The following is a 21,423-nucleotide window of genomic DNA, read 5'->3' on the forward strand; positions in this document are numbered from 1 at the left end:
CTTTCCATTTCTTCCTTTTAGATATGAAACCAAAAGTAACACATATCAGGTTAAAAGCAAAATGATTCATTATATAACTAAGAGAGATACATAATTAAAGGGTCTGATTTTAGGGCATCGTTTTTTGATTAAAAAGAAATAAGCTTGTATAAACATAATCATACATCCATTCACACACACATGCACACACATACCAATTTTCTCTTTTAAAAGATTGTTTTAGGTTTGCGTCATTAAATTTAACTGGGCTCAGGCTAAACAAATATTTTTTATACTGTCGGGAAAACCTATTTTCTCATGTTAACCACAAATGCATTTTAGAAAGGATCTAACCCAAAAGGTTTGTCTTCCAGAGGAAATGCCAATGGAAGGAGGGAACTCTGAAATGACCTCCTAGGAGAGTGTGTTTGCATTTTGAGGATGGTTTTGATGATGATGCTAACTCATACCTGACAATAGAAGGAGAATGAGTAGAACTAATCAGAACACTGAATTAAAGCGAAAAATAGACTAGGAGCCAATTATTTGTTGGGATCTCCCCCCTTCAACAGTTTTGCTGATGACTGTTATTTACCATCACGATGAGTTGCTTTGCTTTAGCCATTATCGGCCTTAAAAAACTACGCACACTGTCAAATAGCAAACACGGTTGGCTATTTAAAATAAAAGTCATGTTGAATGCCTGGCGTTGCTCAGTCATCGAGCACTGACCTATGAACCAGGAGGTCACGGTTCGATTCCTAGTCAGGGCACATGCCTGGGCTGTGGGCTCGATCCCCAGTGTGGGGCGTGCAGGAGGCAGTTGATCAATGATTCTCTCTCATCACTGATTATCTAGCTCTCTCTCCCCCTCCCTTCCTCTCTGAAATCAATAAAAATATATTAAAAAATAAAAGTTGTGTTAAGGCGGTATTACTATTTAACCTGTAAAATTCAGGTGAAAAGGTATCTACCCCAGAAAGTCAGTTTGTTCTACTTCTAATGTCCTTTCTAACCCTACCGGTGGGTGCTTCCACTCTGATTCCTTTATGACCATCCAGTCTCTCACTCAAACAACGTCAGTTATCAGATATTACAGAAAGAAACCAGGGTTCTCATGTGAGCAGGGCCTACCCACCAAAGTAAAGTTTCTGGTTGAGTTTCAAAATATTTTTCTTAATTAAAAATATAGCTATTTTTTTTTCCTCAAAGGGAAAAAGCCCTTTGAATGACCGGGGAAAACAGAAGGGGGAAAAACCCAAACCCTATTACTATGGGATAAATTATGCTAATAGAATTACAGACTTGAAAGAAACAAACTAAAAAGGCTTTTGAAGTGAGGGTTTCCTAATAACTAAGTAATTTGAAATTGGGCCGAATTACACATCCCATAGGGGCCACCATATTAACTTCCTAGCAGTAAAAAGGGGTGTGTTTCCTCCGAGCATGTTGACCCAGGAGAACTAGGCCAGGAGCTGGTTGAAGCCTAATTCTCTCCTATTTTGAACACAAGCACAGAAGACCCTAAACCAGCCGTGGGCAAACTATGGCCCGCGGGCCGGATCTGGCCCGTTTGAAATGAATAAAACTAAAAAAAAAAAAAAAAAAAAAGACCGTACCCTTTTATGTAATGATGTTTACTTTAAATTTATATTAGTTCACAGAAACACTCCATCCATGCTTTTGTTCCGGCCCTCCGGTCCAGTTTAAGAACCCATTGTGGCCCTCGAGTCAAAAAGTTTGCCCACCCCTGCCCTAAACCATTCTCCTAACGTTCCCAGGAAACAACTTAAATATTTTAGGACTTGGTGACAATAGTGGCCTTTAAAATATCCTGAGTTCTTGCTCAGCTGGTGTGGCTCAGTTGTTGAGCATCGATCTATGAACCAAGAGGTCACGGTTCAATTCCCAGTCAGGGCATATGCCGGAGTTTCCAGCTTGATCCCCAGTAGGGGGCGTGCAGGAGGCAGCCGGCCAATGGTTTTCTCTCATTATTAATGTTTCTATCTGTCCCTTCTTCTCTCTGAAATCAATAAAAATATATTTAAAAAATAAAAATCTTGAGTTCTCAAAGAAGACAAGAAAGACAATTCTCTTCTGATCTTTTTGTATTAAGCACACCATAATGACTCATTTGTCTACTCACCCAATTACTAGGGATGAGACTCACTGCTAATTGGGTATCATGTGGGTGCCTTGCCATTAAGGACTGATATTAGGTCATTGTGTTTCTTATCTATACTTACAAAATACCTGCGATGGAAGAAATAACTCTCTTTTTGTCCCTTGAAATAGGATGGGGGGAAATGTATATCTAGACCTTTTATTTTTTTACATTCTAAAAAAGTGGTTTATTAGGATCTTCATTAGCAGCTATAAATACTAGACATAGCATCACATAGTAGGCATTTTTTACTCTTTTTGTAAAGGCACTTAACTGTGCTAAATAAGAAAAGATTATAATGACGTCATCCTCTATTGAAATATTCATATCAAATTCCCCATACAGCCGAAACCGGTTTGGCTCAGTGGATAGAGCGTCGGCCTGCGGACTGAGAGGTCCCAGGTTCGATTCCGGTCAAGGGCATGTACCTGGGTTGCGGGCATATTCCCAGTAGGAGATGTGCAGGAGGCAGCTGATCGATGATTCTCTCTCATCAATGTTTCTAACTCTCTATCTCTCTCCCTTCCTCTCTGTAAAAAATCAATAAAATATATTTAAAAAAAAATTCTCCATATAACTCTGAACTCAAACTCGACAGAAAACTGTTCAATTTCCCAAGGATTCTTATAGTATAGGAATAGTTTCAGAGGGTAATTACTTTTTTCCCCAAGTAAGATCAGCCTTCTTGTCACCAGCAGGGTTTGAGCTGTTTGGGGCTTTACCTTTGATGACTACATGACATGCCAAGTTCTATGGGTCTACAGATTCATCACTCTCCAAATTTATAGGGATGCATGCGGTGTGATTTGATAAATTGTTTTGTTTTGCCTTTCATCACTCACACGTTATTGAAAGGACGCTCCCTGTATATCTTAGGCATCATCTATCAAAAATAAGGCTTTGGGGAGAACAAATAAAATGCAGTAAAAACTTGTTGAACTGATATCTATATAATATGAATGTGTCATCTCTGAATATGAAGGACCACTATATGAGGCTCATATTTTATTTTTTTAGCAAGTTTACATATCTGTTTTTCAGTGGCTTAAACTGCACTTTGATTCAAATGCTTCCCAAGCGTCTTTGGGAGAAAGAGTGCTATAAATTAAAGTGATTATTAATCTTACTAAATCTATCCCTTTTTTACTGACATTTGCTTAGGAGATCCGTGCTTCCTTATGATGGATTGGTTTGGTAACTTACTTGACATCCTAGTACATGAAATAGGAAGTTAGAGCTTGATACTCAGTTTTGCTTTGCTTCCTTTTTAAAGGAAAAATAAGTCTTTACTAAATTGACCAAAAAAAAAAAAAAAAAAAAAAAAAACCCAGCTAAAAAGAGAATACTGTGGCTTTATAATTGCTAGACCTGGCAATTAAAATCAAGGTGGAAATGATAATTATTGCATTTATTCATTAAAATTCTATGAGAATGACAAGTTTCCTCTAATTAATAAAATGTTCTCTCTCCAAGGCCACTAATGACTATGAATGCATGAAAACATGTTTGAATCCCAGAAGCAAACTGCTTTACAGATTATAGGGCCTAAATTTCTCATCAGAGACATAAGATGTAACAGTCAATAGTTCTGTTAAGCAGATTCCATGGTTAAAATGTTCACCACTGTTTAGACCTTAGGTAATATCCAGCATAACAGATAATGGGAAATTTACCTTGCCAATTTTTAGTGCTCAAATCAGAGAAAATAAATAAAAAGTATACAGGAAGACTTCAAATATGAAACACTTTGATATGAAACATTTCAAAGACTGATCATTTTCAGGGCTGTTGATAGCATGGGGCAAATGGGAATTCTCATACACAATTAGGTCTTAGAAAGAATTAAGTATGTCCTATTGACCCAATGATTTCTAAGGCATGTGGTTGAGTGAAAGAAGTAAGTTATAGAAAAATAATTCTACACTTCACATGCTACAATTTATGTAAATGCTTCCTCCCCTCATGCATATATAAAATAAATGCAAAAACAAACATCTAGAAGGCTTCAAACCAAACTCCCTACCAAACTTGAAACAGAGATTGGGGGAGTGAAAAGAAGGTGTGAGGAGAAAGGGCTTTTCACATTTTCACTCTAGATACTCCTACTTCAGTTAAATATTTTATAGCAAGATATGCCCTCACATCTCTTAGGTAGTCGCTATTTTAAAGAAATCACAGCTTCATAAAAACTTGTGAGTTACCTTGTGCACAATTGTTCATAGAATTTCAGAGCAGGCAAACACATCCTTCCATTTCATTGAGCTTAGGGTTTGTAAACTATACTCTGAAGCCTTAAGAACTTTCTAGAGTCCCTTTGGGGGAAGGAAGGAAGACTGCCGCTGGTGGGCTTCAGACATTGTCACACACACACAGTCAGACATACCCTGCCATCTCTGGTCTCCAGCTTGGCCTTTCTCTGTTTCACAAATTAGAATTACATGTAAGATTGTATGTGAGCAGTGTTTCAGGATTTAGAAATATTTCAGGGCTATTCCACCTCCATTTTGAATTTGTCCCCACAATGACAAGGTGATTTGCCCAAGGCCACACACACCCCTAGTGGCAGAGCCTAGAACAGTAGGTCTCTCTCCCTCCCTGGTGCCCTGTACCACATGGCCTCTTCATAACCTGGGGGTGCCCCACTTCATACGCATGCCACATGCCCCCTTCCTTGGAAATCAGAAGTAGCCAGCAGTAGACGCAAAGTGATGAGCACACCCCAGTCTACACTAGGTTTCCGATTCATTTCTACTTCATTATATATTCATCCTTCAATACTATGTACGGGTGAAATCACTTGCAGTCTCCTGGCTTCCTTTAAGAAGGATAATTTTTGTAGAAAATAACCCGAATAAGTATGCAAAATAAGAAAAAGGTCAGTTTCCACTATTTTCCTCAAGATAAAAAGATTGCCAACCTAATTAATAAAGTACAGTTATCAGAGTCAGTGAATATATAACACTAAAGTCACTAAAGCTATTTTGAGTACAAAATAGCTTAAATGAGTCACCTCCCCACCCAATTAAGAGCTGACCCACAGGATTCAAGAGGATGATAGCTCAAAGGGGGCAGGAGGGCCACTCATTATGCAGGATCCAAACTGCAGAGGGCAAAGGGAAAGCATCTCACTGGGCTGTGAGGTATTGTCACACAACGGAAAAATGGCAACGAAGCAGAGGAAAAGGGGATGGGAGGAGGTAGAAGAGGGTAACAAGGGAATAAATGCTAATGGAAGGAGACATGACTTGGGGTGGTGAACACACAATACAATAGGAGGTGATGCATTATAGAACTGTAACCCTGAAACCTATATAATTTTTATTAACCAATGTTACCCCAATAAATTCAATTAAAAAAGATATGGTAGTTAAAGATACAAGAGAAATTCTGAGCCAACAATCAGGAAATTGTCTGAATTATGCTCTTTCAATTATTCTAGCATATTGCCCATAATTTTAAATAGTATTTTAAGAAGAAATTGTAAGTTATCTCTGAGCCTCCTGGCAATCTTCCTTCATTGTGTCTCTTTACTTCCTTGTGTTTACATCTTGGAAAAAATGTCTCTTGGATTTTTAAGCAGAATGTGACTCTTCATTTGTAAAATAAAAACATATTTGAAAAGTCAAAAAAAGAATGGCAATAAAATGAAACCTAACATAGACAACCAGACTCCCACTAACAACAATCTTTCCTTCTCAGAATTCCTCGTCTGTTGTTTTTTAAATTATGTTAGTATCACTTATTTTAGCTTTGAATTATACATTGCTCAGTGCTGTGGCTTAATTATTAACTTGTGTGAGATACATCTTTCCATCCAGATCATAAGCATAGGAAGGTAAGGTTGTATCTTAAAGGATATCTGTTAGACCTATACAATGAATTAATTAGTAGGTAGCCAATAGATATTGACATAGATACTGACTACCCACCATGTGCCAAGCACTGTTCTAACGGGTAGAGATACAGAGGTGTGTCAACTTGACTAGGGCATAGTACCAAATAATCTAGGTGTTGCTGTGAAGGTATTTTGTGAATGAGGTGAACATCTATAAACAATTGACTTTAAGTAAAAGAAATTACCATCAATAATAAGGTTGGCCTTGTCTAATCAGTTGAAGGCCTTGAAAGCGAAACTGAGTTTTCCTTGAGGAAAGTAGAAATTCTGCCTCAAGATTATAGTATCAATTCCTGTCTAAAAGTCACCAGCCTGACATCCTGCCCTATGGATTTTACTAGTAGACTTGATAGCTCCTACAATCCTGTAAGCCAATTTAAAAAGTCATATACATACATATAATATATATTTCACATATAATCACATATCATAAACATATCATATATAAATATCTTATATATGTGTTCTGTTTCTTTAGAGAACCTGGGTTAATACAAGCACTGAACAAGATTCAAGGTTCTGCTGTTATGGAACTTAAATTCTTCTAGGGAAAACTAATCACTAATCAAAAGAAATATAGTGAATGACAGGCTATGTAGAAAAAGCAAGACAAATATGATTGCAAGTAGTTGGAGAGCTACATTTAGGCTGGGTGATCTGGGAAGGCTTCTCTGAAGTCGTGGCATTTAAGATGAAACAGGAGTGATAGTCTCATTACTTTTGTGTTTATTCCATAGAGCCTGTTTAAAGTGATTTACATAGTATGCACTCAATTATTTTGAATAAATAATGAGCAGATTAGTAGCATGGTTTTATATAAGATTGACCATTCTAATTTTAGGCAACTAGGAAACAAGCCGAGTTTAAGACCTTAATGAAAAGAAAGTCTTTTCTCCAAGCTGCAATTACATCAACTTGGAGCTGGAAGCTCTTGTTTCTGACTTGATTAATGAACGGAGGTGACTGATTAAGTTGTTCTGGGTATGCAATTCCTTTTACCTGCACTAATTTGAAAACAATATAGATATAACACAGTCAGTAGGTAAGGTACAAAGCAGAACAAATACCACTTTCTGACCCCAAACTGCCTCTTCTTGCCTCCTTCTCCTCCTCCTTTCCTTCAAAGCACATAAACACTCGCCCACCATGTGCCCTCTAAACACACACACACACACACACACACACACACACACACACACACCATTGAATAATGAGAGTAAAGGCAATTGACCAGGTTTTATGGGTTATTTATCAGGGAGAAAAGATCTTGTATTTTTTTCTCTTCTCTTTTCTTCCTTCCTTCCTTTCTTATCAATTTTATCTGGCCACTTATGTTTACTCTCTTTATTCAATGGTGTGTGTGTGTGTGTGTGTGTGTGTGTGTATACGTGTGTGTGTGTGTGTGTAGGGGGCACATGGAGGGGGAAAAGTTGAAATTCTTTCAAACCTTAACCCAAGAGATAACCTTAGCACCCAAGAGCTATACCTCAAACCAGTGAGGGGAGATCTGACAACCATTTCAGATGGTGCAGTGTGACCCAGATCCGCCTCTCAAGGAATGCAGACTTGAAGTTTATATTTCTTAGCACAGATAAGCTGACTTCTGAATGTGAGTATATGATACATGTTGTGGCTAAAGACTACATGTATGCAAAAGCTAGAACCATCATCAGCTAGTTTGTTTTTACTAGTGTTTCTTGGATTACCAGATTTCAAGTGATAGGTAAGAACTGGTGTTTAACATTGCTTAAAAATATTCATTCTGGCCAGTTGGGTTTCTTGAGGGTCAAATATGAACAGAGTAGTTATGTTCAAGACTAAAGGAGAGAATGAAAAAAGCAAAAGAGGTTCAATGGCAAAATTACAACATCCATTTCAGAAGCTGTACACAAGAAATACAGGCTCAGTGTCTCTAGTTACATCCCATGAGGTGTTGTTCCTGCCCTCCACCAACTCAAATATAGGAGCCTAGACAAACTACATATTGTGTGAAGCCATCCAGAACCAGATACTTGGAATGGTGGAGAATAAGATGCTGGCTTCTTTAAAGGTTCAAAAAGTTTCCAGTAAAGGAATTATGTCTTAAATTAACTTAAAGCGGTGGTTACACCTGTTGGGAGGAATTAACTGAGTGAGCTAGGACTGTGCTGTTGGTCGCTTTGCAGTTGTCACTCTGAGACCTCTTTCCTCCCTGTCTTGAGCTGTGATTGGGAAAGTGTGAGCAGAAGCTGATGCTTCTGAACAGAGAAGGTACTTTTGGAGCATTTCCAAGCAGGCTCCCCTAGGTAGTAGAGGTTGACCAGAGTAGGGAGTGTGCGAGGAGATAAGAGGCATTGCTAAAGACTTCATTACAGCCTATGCTCTGAGAAACAGAAGGAATATTTTGCCCAACAGGCTTGAGCCGGATTTTCATGGTAGCGGGGCCCAGTTTTGGGGTAGGTCCATAGGTGACAGATTTGAACAGCTTCTTGTCAGCAAAGAAGTGGGAAAAGAGAAAGGCCATGATCAGTTCAACAGAAACAACACTTGTACAGAGTCAAGGATCATAGATTTTTAGATTAAAATTGTCCACAGAAATTAGTTTCTCGCCTTTATTAGACCAATGATAAACATTTCACCTGAAGAAATTCCTCCTTTCTTCTGCCATGAGTAGGTACTTACTTCTGTTCTCTAGGTGGAGGCAACCCACATCTATCAATAGGTTCTTGACAGGGCACCATCTTTGCAGAACTTGCCCTAGGGCAGTGATGGCGAACCTTTTGAGGTTGGCGTGTCAGCATTTTGAAAAACCCTAACTTAACTCTGGTGCTGTGTCACATATAGAAATTTTTTGATATTTGCAATGATAGTAAAACAAAGATTTATATATTTTTTAAAATATATTTTATTGGGTTTTTTTTACAGAGAGGAAGGGAGAAGGATAGAGAGTTAGAAACATCGATGAGAGAGAAACATCAATCAGCTGCCTCCTGCACACTCCCTACTGGGGATGTGCCCACAACCAAGGTACATGCCCTTGACCGGAATCAAACCTGGGACCTTTCAGTCCACAGGCCGATGCTCTATCCACTGAGCCAAACCGGTTAGGGCAAAAATTTGTATTTTTGATATTTATTTTATATATTTAAATGCCATTTAACAAAGAAAAATCAACCAAAATATGAGTTCGCGTGTCATCTCTGACACGCATATCATAGGTTCACCATCACTGCCTTAGGAACTAGTTTTCAATAATATTATAGCAAAAGACCATTTATAAATAAAATCCTGGTTTTGTTTTGATTTGTTTTGCATTTTATGTGTCATCTTGTGGTGGTCCCTCCTAGTCACAGTGATTCAAGATATGCACATTAATAATAATAATATTAATAATAACGCCAATGGTATGGATTTACATGCAATAGTTAAAGATACTAGGCTATTCCCTGTGAACCCAATACTTCTGATGGTCCACTATGTTTACAGCATTCTCTGCATCACAGCACAGCCCTTTCCTGCCCCAAACACACACACACACACACACACACACACACACACACACACACACACACTCACACACAGATTAAGCTACCTACCTTGACCTTCCATTTGCTCTAGGTTCTTGGAGTATCTCCATCTTTCGTGGGCCCTGGTGTCCCAGACAAGTTTCATGGGGCTGTGTTCTATTCTGATATTCCCTCTCTTGTTTTTAGATAAATCAGCTTGGAAAACACTGTTCTGCATAATGTTTATTCAATTTTTCTAATCCTAACTCTTGACCAAATTCCTCCTGGCCTTCAACTCTGAGCAGGAAGTGAAATGCCCTTGCTATATTTCCCTGTCTGAACTTGATTTCAGATGGCCTCCCGCCTCCTCCATCCTCTCTGGGTTCCTTCCCATTGATAACTTTCCACTGTAAATGAGATAATATGTTATTGAGCATTGACCTATGAACCAGAATGTAGGCGCGCATCCTGTGCTCCCTTGCCCTGGTCTTGGTCCCTGTCTATCTATTATTAGCACTACAGGCACTTCCTAGGAGTGAGTGTTAACAATACCTTTTGAATTTCTGCAATTCTTGCCATTGTAAGTCTGGTTTGGAAGCTAAAGCAGAAAGCATAACTCAAACAAACCAGTGTTTTGAACAGAATTGTGACCTGCAGGTAATTCATGATTCTATTAATGGTTTGTTCTTTCCTGCTCTGGGTGAGATATTAGCCACCATTGTGTCTTTAACCATAATAAACGGGCAGATGAGGTGACAGCGGAAACAGGTCCTTGATTAAAAATCAATGCCCTGCAAACCTGCAAATTAGATAATCAGAGTAGATGGGGCAGTTTCTCACAAACACACCAAGGCCATAGACCACACAGGCAATAAACAGCACAGGTCTAAAGGATTTGAGATAAGTAACGTTTGGGAAAAGTACACAAATAGCTTTAAAAAGACAATGGTAGCTGATATCCTTCTAAAGTCTTAAAAACAGCAAAAAATATGGGATCCCAAGAACACCAGGCAGCCCACGGGAGCTCCGTTTGGTCCTTCCCTCCTCTACCCCTCCGGGACTAAGCAAAGTTTCACTATCTTGTTGCCAGAGCCAAGAAGTGAATGATCGACACTAATGGGATTTTTAATCTTCAACCTAATTAATTTGTTAAAATTGAGGCTCACTAGGAAGAATCAGCACAAAGGAATTAATTAAAGCAAAGGAATTTTTGCTGGATTGAACAGCTGACTACTGACTATAGCCCTGATACTCACAGAGACAGATATTTTACATTCATTTTCACTTTTCTCTTCTGTGCTTTGCTATTTCCATTTGCAAAAGAACCTCTTGTCTGCTTTGCTATTGCCATTTGCAAAAAAAGCTGAGTCTGCCCACTTCTGCCATCGGCATGGGCAACACTGCACTGCTATACAGGAGACTTCCTTGCCTGTCACACTATATACCCTTGACCTTGTTGGACCTGGTTTGTCTGGCATATGGCAAGTGTTTGATACATGTTTGCTGAAAGAATGAATGTGTGAATGAGTAAATAATTATAACTTTAAAAATTGGTGGCAATAAGTGATGGCATTAATGTTCCAGCTTACTTTCCTTGCCTGTGGTTATTCCATGAAAAGAGGCAAAGATAAAACAAAATGGGCATTTTCTTCTTTACAGAAAGAAAGCAAACTGATGTTTACAACCTTATATAGCATGCAGACCTAACTCTGAGCAGACCCCCTATCAATTCCAGGTACACCTGAGGTGCTATTAATGCAAAATAAAGCAATACCTTTGTTGTGGATCAGAGAGAACTGAAATATTTTTTTATGAGTCAGTTTTATACAACTTAATATATAGCTATACACAACTCTTCAACTATACGTACAGCTGTCTACAAGTATTCAACTACATGCATATCTATGTACAACTATGCAATTATACAATATGTTCAGGAAAGCAGTATTTGTAAATTTTATCACAAGTTCCCCTGACTTCATATCATTGCACAATGATCACAACTTAAAGGTTTTTTATGGTTTGGTTGGTTTCTTAGAGCTGGAGGTCCTAGCCATGAATAGTAACTAGTAGATAATATTCTGCACAATAACAGTTTCAATCCACTGAGTTTCATAAGCTGCTTGTCGGTATTCTTTTTTATTCCTTTAAACTTGGCAGCTTAGGCAACTTTCTCTTCAAACTTTAGGACAAATCATCTCTCTAAATAAATAAATAAGAGCGGTAATTCCCAAAGTCACTATAGGGTTTGTTCTTGCACTGACTTTCATTCTTTAACAACTTTTAAAAAAGTATCTACAGCACATCGCCAACAACAGTGCCAGACAATGGACATATGTGTAATGAACAAAACACAGTCTCTTCTCTGAGAGGTCTGTAGCTGATACGGGAAGTAATAAAAACCATATTATTGTACAACGGAGCAGTTGCTATGAGGAGGTGTCTATTGGCAGCGGGAGAGAAGACAGCAGGGACCCTCTTGGGGCAGGGAAGGGGGTGGAGGAGGCATCACAGGACAATAGCACCTTGGAGAGTAAGCAGAATTCAGCAGATGGAGTAGAAGACTGAAGAGAAGGAATCAGCACAAACCAAGCATGGGGGTAGAACTGGTTGTGGGTGGAGAGAGAACACAGGATAGGGCGGAGAAGACAGTCTGATGTCTGGAAACCAGCTAAAAAGATCTAGACCAGACTGGAAAGACAGTAAGTCATTGAAGGTTTCTGATTAAGGACAGGATTTTCAATCCCTATGGCACCACTGAGAAAAACAGGCAAGAGAGAGGAAAGGTTGGAAAATCCTGGGAAAGCCCCCGGAACCCCCTGCTGGGTGGCTTCAGTGAACCAGCACCAGGGAGCTGGGCAGTGCAAGCAGCTGCTCTCATGGTCCTTTGCCACAGTCAGCTGGAATTTCCCAGGGCTCTCAGCTGATTAAAGCAATGCAGCATCTCACCTCTACCTACAGACCTACTGGGAGAAATCTACACAAACATACCTTGACTTAACAATTGGCAACTCCTTAATTGCAGACCACCAAAGCCAAGGAAATAGATTGTGTCATGATGAAGCTGGGCCAGCAAACAAGCCAGGGAGATAAGGGGGCCAGGGTCAGAATGTGGACAAAGGCAAAGGGGTGGAGAGCTGACTGGTAACATAAGATAGGAAGACCAGTGTCAATGAAGGCAAGGATGGGCAGGTAAGCATGGCAGGTTTAGGCCGACAAGTTACAAAGCCTAGGATGTCAATTAAATCATGGAGTTGCACCAGGATAGAGAAATAACTGAGACCTATACTCTGGGAGCATATAGGTCAGGTGTACTGAGGTCAGGGTCTAGATGGGGGTCTGGGTAAGGACCACCGATCACTCTAAGGTCTGTCTGAGAAAACCCTGTTTTTATATTGACATGTGGAGGCATGTGGTCAAGTGCGGTGGCTGCACAAGGGCAGGATGATGGGAGGGGCCCACCTTGGGCACAGGCACTAAGGCTGCACTCTCTGCAGAGAACTGAAAAATAATGACAAACCTACTGAAAGTTTCTGCTCTTTCTTAGTAACGTGAGCCAACGATTCTAAACAATGTTCATGATCAAATATTCATCCTAAACAAATTTTTGTTGATCTAAATTCTAAACAATTGTTGGGTTTATGAGAATCGGCTCATTTTTGTTACATTTCCTTCATGAACATGGTATTCTGCATGAAAGTTAAATTAGGAGAACTACCAGTTCCCCAGCTGTCCCTTCTGACACACCCAGACTCAGTTACACCCAGTTATTTCAAGAATAAGTTCTAAATTGTTCGAAAGAAGTAAACTAACTTTGAATGTAACTCCTAACCCAGGCATTCTACATAGTTCTTTGTTTAAACAGTAAATTCTAAATAAATCTGATAGCCCAGTGGTTGTATGGTGAAGAAACAGAGTCTGTGTCACAATTCATTTGATGTAACCCCTTGGGGTTTTTATTTGTTCTTCACAGGTTAAACAATGAATTGATGCAAACTGCAAGGTGTAATATTTTCATTTGATAAATGCTAATTTTAGTTCATACAAGAAGTATTTTCCGATTTTGAACAGTATCTATTAAATTGAAATTGATTTTTAATTAATCAAACAACTAAAATATTAAGGAAATACTTATTACAGATTGTTACATAATTTATCATTAAATGGCATTGTCATAGAGAAAAAGGAGTATTAAAAATCTCCTCTGGGGCCCTGCTGGTTTGGCTCAGTGGATAGAGCATCGACCTTTGGACTGATGGGTCCCAGTTTGATGCCAGTCAAAGGCACATGCCTGGGTTGTGGGCTTGATCCCAGGTAGGAGGCGGCCAATCAATGATTCTCTTTCATCATTGTGTTTCTATCTCTCCCTCTCCCTTTCTCTCTGAAATCAATAAAAATATATTTTTAAAAAATCACTTCTGGATGTTAAATACACTAGTTACAATTCTGTTTGAACAAAGGTGGCTGAAATGGGGAGTCTGAGAGCAAGAAGTGAGAACATGGCAGCTCCTGAGAGAAACCCAAAATGTTACATATCTACGTTCAGACTGAGGGCAGACACTTTTTCCTGCTGAAATTTACCAAAAAACAAACAAACCAAAAATGACTTTTTTCTAACACAGCTCCAAGGCCAACCCTTAGACGTCTGTGACATTTTGTACTCTTCTGCATGGTGGTGATACATCAGAGGGAGACCTCTCATAGGACCAGAGTCGCTCAGCAGATAAAAGCTACACTGGAGCTCCTTGAGGGCAGGACTGTATGTTTCATTTCTGACCCTGCCAGTCCTATCACAGTACATGGATCAGCTAAGGTATTGACAGAATGAATAAGCAAATGAATAGATTTCAAGGAAAATGAAGGGCTTCTAGCATAAGAATTCCTGTCTTTCTTAAAATTTATCCAATTAGCTTACTTTGTCTTCAGTTTTATATGCATTCTTTCCTCAGCCCTTCATTAATCAATATTTATTGGTACCTACTCTGTGGTGGCATTATTTTAAGCATCGGGAATATGATCGCTGAACAAGCAGTGCTCAGTCCATGGGTAAAGTGCTTCCTGATCGCTGAGTTACGTGATCTATCATCTTGTGTGGGACACACGCACGTGCACCTGCCTACACTGGCTAAGCAACCCTGCCAACCACTCGGGAAATAGGGACTAAATGGAACTCCCCTTTAAATTGCACTGAGTGACCAGGGTTTTACACAGTGTGAAGCCATCCAATGCAAAACCTTCAAAGAACCTCTTCCGAGATTTATGATGGGTCTGAAACTGGGTCCTACTAATGATAAGGGGCAGTCACCTTGGGTTTGGACTCAGAGCTTGTACTCTCGCATTAAACTTACCACCTGGCAGGCAGTACACCCTCAATAAATATTTATCAAATGAATTAATCATATAATATCCATAATGGCTTACTTGCGATATATTAATAATATATAAAATTCTCCGTAATATAGTCTCTATTGCAACTTGATTTCTCTTACACTCTTCACTCAGTCTTAAATGGTCGTTCACGCCCGTTTTCTTTGACTAGTTCACTGCATTGAACGCTGCTTTCCCCACACAGGCTTGCAATTTAAATATGCTAGCAGAAATTCCTATTAATTCCATTCCAAGTATTTGCACAGAACTGATCCACCATAGCCGTCTGCTAATGATGCATCTGTCATTTTATTGACACCCCTAAACAGCTTTATTCTCTTTTCTAATTAAGAGACAAAACTGGTATTGTCAGCTGATGAACCGACATTTGGGGGCTTTTGTTCTAATGTAGAAGGCGGCGCATTATGATGCTAGAACAAAAACTCAGGAATGTTAACAGAAAAGCCCACCAGACAAAATATATTTACATATACAATTTGAATGAAGCTTGTGATAAGCCTCATACACATGCAATATTTTGAGTTACGGGGGGGAAATATATACACTCATGGCAAAATACATCAAAAAAGGGGGCACTTCCTCCCTCCCTAACTGGCCACTGAAATTCAGAACAAAGCCGTCTCCTGGGCTCACCGGACAATCACAGACCCTAAGGAAAAAAGTAAACCTTCTTAAAGCTGACCAACATGATATGCTGGGAAATGTTGTCATAGACATAACAGTAACGTTGAAATAATAGCTAAATAAGAACTAGAAGTTCTTAGAGAAAAATGATAGAAATGAGGTAAACAGCACATTTTTAAGGGCTTTTTTTTTTTTTTTTTTTTTTTAAAGCAATGATTTCCTGATGATTACATTAGCCAATTGCCAGAAAAATGACAATTCCGTACGAGTACAGGACTAACAGCTCACCAGAACGTTCTCAAGCAACTGAGGAGGACAAGCTGTAAAGGCTCTATCACCATCACATTAAAAATCTAATCTAAAATCAGCGCATGTCAGAAAATTAAGGATTCATCCAAATATTCCCAAAGGTTATGCGCTGAAAGGAATGCATAAGATGGAAACACACTCCTTGATTTCTTTACACAGAAATGTACTGTAAACTTAACTATAAAATATGTCTGTCAGATGAGCTCATTGTTAAAAGCAGCTAGCATACATGTTGGCACACAGTAAGTGTTTGATAATGTTAGCTGTTCTTATTATCATTATTATTGGGATGTCAGAATCAGCTCATTGCCTTTCATGGTTCCTTCCCCCAAGGTCTAAAGGAACCCTAGAAGGATTTCATGTGCCTAAGCCATATACTTCCAGCTAATTCTGTCTCTACCTTCCTTTCTGGATATTTTTTGCTCTGGTTTGGCACTCTAGTTCCAACCTCTGATCTACCTAAATTCTCCCCCTCTGCCTAAATGCTTAGGACTGAAGGTTTGAACTGTATGTCTTGCTTTTATTGTTCATTTCACCCCAACTGTCTTTCAGGTCACTCTCAATCTCAGGAACTATGGGCAAAATCTCCCCCATAGTCCAGGGCTATGCTCAAATTCCAGCTTGTGGAGAAGCAGAGTTCAGGTATGCTACAGGTGAATATCATTTCATTAAGTCTGCTCTCAGCCTGCACCAAGGTTGAGAGCCCACCATCGGCCCAGCTACTGTAAGCCCCTAAAACAGTCAGATCTTAGTCTTCTGCTTAAAGACGCTTCTAGGGTTCTTGCGGTCACTAGTCTAGCAGCATTTACTTAGCATCAATTCTTTATCCCAAGGAAAGTCAGAACAGAAGAAGGTACCTTATCCTGATTAAAAAACAAACTCCTTCTGTGACAACAAAACCAACTTCTTAGTTAAAAATAAGATGCTGGCTCATTTGCTGGGATGCAGTAGACACCCAAGGGATGCAGTAACCACCATCCTCATGGGAGCTGCCATGTGCAATATGACCCAGGTTTCAGTTGATTGGTCCAGGGTGGGTATCTCACTCATGCTGAGCCAAGCTGAGCCTTTTGGACAAGCCAAGACGTGGGGCGCATGTGGTGATATTCAGAGGAAAGCAAAACAGTGTCAACAGTCAGTATGTGGTCGCACAGCTGCTGCTGGGGATGACTGTTCTCTCCATAGAGAAATAAAGAGGGAAATAAAGAGGTACAGAATATACAGTGATAACCAGGTCTGTATGCAAACATAACTGATGTCTCAGGAGGATCCTATCCATATGTTATGAGTCCTGCATAGACCTTTCATATCCCAAGAAATAAGAACTATTATATTATCCGAACTTGGGGAAGCTGCTTTTGTTAAAGAGTAAAGTGATATATACTCAAAGCCATTATATAGACACATGTGTGTATGTCTATCTATCATCTATATGTCTGTCTATCTATCTATCTATCTATCTATCTATCTATCTATCTATCTATCATCTATTTATCTATCTCAGAAAGAGAGAGAGAAGCAAAGAGATTGTGATGCCAGTTTCTGAAAAGGAAGAGAGCATAATGGCAATGGACAAGGAACACTTTGTAAAGTATATGATTGTCTAACCACTATGCTGTGCACCTGAAACTTATACAAAATAATACTGAATGTAAACTATAACTGAAAAATAAAATTAAAAAAGTGCATATGGTTGCATTTCTATGACAGTCCTTATATGTATTGAGTTTTTAGGGGGCAGGAAAGTTAGAGTTGATGGTTCATAGACCTGTGAAACATTCATAACTTTTTTTTTGTTGAACTTCAACTTCATTAAGGTAGTAAAACTAGACTGTGTACTTTCTTTCTTTTTTTAAATATATTTTATTGATTTTGTACAGAGAGAAAGGGAGAGAGATAGAGAGTTAGAAACATTGATGAGAGAGAAACATCAATTTAGCTGCCTCCTGCACACTCCCTACTGGGGATGTGCCCGCAACCAAAGTACATGCCCTTGACCAGAATCGAACCTGGGATCCTTCAGTCCGCAGGCCGATGCTCTATCCACTGAGACAAACCAGTTAGGGCTGTCTACTTTCCTCATGCATGCATTCATTCATTCAATAGCCAGCGTGAAGGATAAAGGACTGACCAAACACAGTCTCTGCTTTGGATTGAGATTCCTGACTTATGGATGTCGATAGATAGAGATTTCTTCTGTCATTGCTACTTCACTGACCAGGGACTAGGGTTCACTAACAGGAAACAGTGAGGAAGCCCTTCGTAAAAGGAAGAGATTGTGAGGCTATAAATTCATGCCCAGCTTAAGCAAACATCTGTGAGTCTTGACCGCCTTAGGTGGTTCCCGAAATCCCCAAACTAAGCAGGCGTCCTTCCCTGGGATGTGTGCTATGTAGACAAGTGGAAACAACAGTGCACATATTTTCTTGCTTTTGAAAATACTTTCTGTTGCTATCACTTAAATATGCTTCTTTAAAAAAACCATGTGAGGCAAAAAGGCTCAACTCCGTGAATGCTAGCAGAGATGGCTCAGTTCTTTTTAATAGAAATTGTTGTTTTTCAACTTTTTTTCTTGCTTTCTAATTTCTACTTCTATTTAACTTTTATTTTATTTTCAAGGCAACAGAAAACCTCCCCCCTGCAGTATAGTAGATTGTATCCCCCATTAAAAAGCAAATAAAAAAACAACAACTCTTTCCCCTCAAACAGTTCTTTATCCAGACCTTCATTTTCCTCTCCAATGTTGTACATGCCAACCAGTTAAGCCTTCCTTTGGAATGAAGTCTTATTTTCCTCAGATGTTCCTTTGGGCTAATCCCACTGATAAGCTGGTCTTTTCTCTTGTCTTCTTATCAGAGAAAAAAGTGACAGTCCCTGCCCAACCCAGGTCTGTGAATGGAGGAGGAAATTACCAAATTTTCTACTTTATTTAAATTAAAAACATAAAATCAAACCTGTGTCCTGCAGCGCTGGGGCATTGTTTTATTTAAAATATAGAAGTTTCTATGATTGATTAGAATTCACAATAAACCAAAGCACGGGCCTGTTGAAAATTAAAAACACAGCCCTAGCTGGTTTGGCTCAGTGGATAGTGTTGGACTGTGGACTGAAGGGTCCCAGGTTCGATTCCAGTCAAGGGCACATGCCCGAGTTGTGGACTCGATCCCCAGTTGGGGGCATGCAGGAGGCAGCCAATCAATGATTCTCTCTCATCACTGATGTTTCTCTCTCTCTCTCCCTCTCCCTTCCTCTCTGAAATCAATAAAAGTATATTTTTAAAAAGAAAATTAAAAACACAGAAAATAAAGGTGTTGACAGTTGTCAGTGACACAAATTTCCACTGCTTTAGCCAGAAATGTGGTTCTAATAAAGCACATTATATGGAAATAAAAAGACACAGATGATCCTGACTATTACATGCTTTCACTTTTCCTGAGCTTTTAAAATTGAAATTAAAATTTGAAGCAATACTTAATGATGCTATGTTACATTTGTGAGTAAGATTTTCTCCAGCATCCTCCACTCCCATTTTCCACAGTGTGCTCATGCCATTTTAAACTCTGCACGACTGCAGTCAAAGGCACTCAGGTCCAAACTACCTTCTTTGTGACCCAGATGTCACCCAACATCCACCCCACACACAAAATCTCCCCCTTTTTAGTGGAAATTATTTCAATTGTTTGGAGAATTGAATTAAACTGCCTTCGTTTTTGTCTCCTGATTAATTCAGAAATGCATAATAATACCAAGCAAAATTACTCCTAGATGTTTCTCTAAAGAAGATACACAAATGATGAATAAGCACAGGCACGGATGTTCAATATCATTGGTCATGAGAGAAATGCAAATCAAAAGCATGATGAGATATCACTTTATGGAAACTGGCTGATCCTCAAAAGGTTAAACGCAAAGTTATCATATGACCCATCAATTCCACTCCTAGGTATACCCAAGAGAAATAAAAACATACACATAAATGTTCATATCAGCATTATCCACTTTAGTCAAAAAGTAAAAGTAATCCAAATGTTCATCAACTGATGAGTGGATGGAGCAATGTGGTATATCCACACAAGGGCATATTAGTCACCCATAAACAGGAATGAAGCACAGATACATGCTACCACATGGGTGGACCTTAAAAACATTATGCTAAGTAAAAGAAGCTGGACACAAAATATCATATATTGTATGATTCAATTTATACAAAATACCTAGAATAGGCAGGGCCCTAAGTTCATAGAGATAGAAAGTAGATTAGCAATTACCTAGGAATGAGGGGAGGGAGAATTGGGAATGACTGATCACAGAGTATCTTTTGGGGACAAATGAAAATGTTCCAGAACTAGATAGGGCTGTTGGTTGCACAACCTGCTGAATATACTAAAATCTGATGAATTGTACACACCTTTAAAAGGTGAGTTTTACGGTATGTGAATTATATCACAATTTAAAAAATAAATAAATTCACCCCACCCCATTCTATAGTATCTAAAAATATGTGGCATATAACAGATGCTGCAGAAATGTAAATTTTTCTTTAAAAATGTACTCCTTGGATAATTCAAAGTTTCTTCAAGTATTTTTCAAGTGTGTGTTACTCTGCATAGCTGGGAAAACAGCTCCACCTGCTTTCAGCACTGTGAAAGGAGTAATAAATAATGAAAGCCTCACTCATTCACGGTAGGTCTTCTAGAATAACTCTCACATTTCACTAGATCTACCTAAGGTCGTCCGCAAGATTCTCCAGCGTGAGGTATCTGCTAACTGAAGCTGGTAGCGCAGGGAATGGAGACAGGGCACGCTGGTTCAATGGACAGATGCAGGTCACATCCCCCTTCCCAGCCACCTCATCCCATATCACAACAGGGACAAGTACATTTAGTCTCAGAGAACTATACTTAGCCATCGTTCCTTCTGCTGTCCGGGCCTGACTCAGGGAGAGCCATGGTGATCATATAGATGTCTGCACCTGAAATCCCACATTCAAGCTGGATCACTGTGCCTAGGACAGTTCTGCAGCCACTCCTGCAAGAACGCTGTGCCCTTCCATAGCTACCACCGCTCCCAGCAAAGCTTGAGAGACTTGGGTGCCTGTAGTGACTGCAATGAACATGTGAAAAGCATTTAAGACTAGCTTCCTGTGAAGCGCTTCCATTTTCCAGGCCCCTCTTCATTCTTTCTTTCCTCCCTTCCTTTCCTTCTTAAAATTCACTTATTTATTTTGTAATAAATACTTATTTTTATAGACTATATGCCAGACCTAATACTAGACGTTGAGGATACACTGAATGAAATTCCATACCTACAAGGAATTTACACTTTGTTTAAAACGCACCACTCCCAGTAAACTTGCCTGGATCCAACTTTTGCTGAAGTGCAGGTTTCTGGAGTTCTGGTTTTCTAGGCACTGGGCGCTAAAAAACTGTTCATTTAAAAATAAATTATGAGATATTGGTAATTAAGTTAAAAAGACTTTCATTTCTCTCCTAGTGCTACATTGGTTTTATAAAAATAGCTATGTACATTTTGTTACCTTTAAAAATATTCTTATTTGTTTCCAAATATGCTGCATCCCT

At 39.2% G+C, this 21,423-nt stretch overlaps 1 protein-coding gene across 2 annotated transcripts in view; it reads right to left on the bottom strand.

The window, feature by feature from the left end:
• The window catches only part of LOC118670889 (cytochrome P450 7B1), a 153,391-nt gene that overhangs the window by 48,050 nt on the left and 83,918 nt on the right, over positions 1-21,423 (bottom strand). The window lies entirely within an intron of this gene.

The sequence above is a fragment of the Myotis myotis genome, unplaced genomic scaffold, assembly GCF_014108235.1.
Source record: "Myotis myotis isolate mMyoMyo1 unplaced genomic scaffold, mMyoMyo1.p scaffold_m19_p_16, whole genome shotgun sequence".
Lineage (NCBI taxonomy): Eukaryota > Metazoa > Chordata > Mammalia > Chiroptera > Vespertilionidae > Myotis > Myotis myotis.